General features: G+C 61.6%; 1 non-coding gene across 1 annotated transcript; it reads right to left on the reverse strand.

Moving 5' to 3' along the window:
* Positions 1-427: 427 nt before the first annotated feature.
* TRNAS-CGA (transfer RNA serine (anticodon CGA)) lies at positions 428-509 on the reverse strand. Its single transcript has one exon. It is a non-coding gene; the product is annotated as a tRNA-Ser (tRNA).
* Between the last annotated feature and the right edge of the window lie 322 nt (positions 510-831).

Genomic DNA, 831 nt, shown 5'->3' on the forward strand with positions numbered 1-831 from the left:
GCAGAGGGGAGCGGGGTGCAGGCGGGGCCCCCACTTCTCTGGAGCTTCACTTCCAGCGCTCGAAAGATGACCACGGGCCCACGGGCCTCCGGAGGGGAGACCCGCCCCACATTCCCAGCGTTTCCGCCCGCATGGACGGCCTTTTGGGGGAGGCTCAGGCTCCTGTGGCCTCTTCTACGGGTTGCCCGTGCTCAGCTCCTTCCATGCTCTGGAGAGGAGCAGCACCCAGGGGTGGGGCTGAGCCGGGGGGCGCTGGGTGAGGGGCAGAGGCCTGAGACCGCAGGGACACAGCGTGAGGCACCATCCCAGGCATCCCCATGAAAGGAGCAGAACAGGGTTTACCTGGGGTGGGGAGTGTATGGAGAGCGTCCCAGGGCCGGTGGAGATGTATTGCCCTGGTGAGCAAATGTGGCTAAAACACAGGCCTCGCTGTGAGCAGGATTTGAACCCGCGCAGGGAAACCCGATTGGATTTCGAGTCCAACGCCTTAACCGCTCGGCCTTCACAGCTGTGAGTGACGTGGCCCCCAGTGGCAGTCTCTACTGGAGCGGCTGGAAGCATGGGAGGGACGGGAGCGACGGGAGGGAGCTCTCCACCCTGAACGAGCAGCCGTAGCCATGTTGGCAAGAGAAGCTCTCCCAGCACCATAGCACTGTCCACACCGGCGCTTAGGTCTGTGTAACTTGTGTCACTCGGGGGGTGGCTTATTCACACCCCGAGCCACATACGTTCTACCGACACAAGGGGGAGTGTAGATGCAGCCTTAGCAGAGACGCGATTAAGATCCACTTCCTGGACACTACTGTGCTAATAAACGATGGTCACATAAAC

This window comes from Lepidochelys kempii, chromosome 11 (assembly GCF_965140285.1).
Source record: "Lepidochelys kempii isolate rLepKem1 chromosome 11, rLepKem1.hap1, whole genome shotgun sequence".
In the NCBI taxonomy this organism is placed as follows: Eukaryota; Metazoa; Chordata; order Testudines; family Cheloniidae; genus Lepidochelys; species Lepidochelys kempii.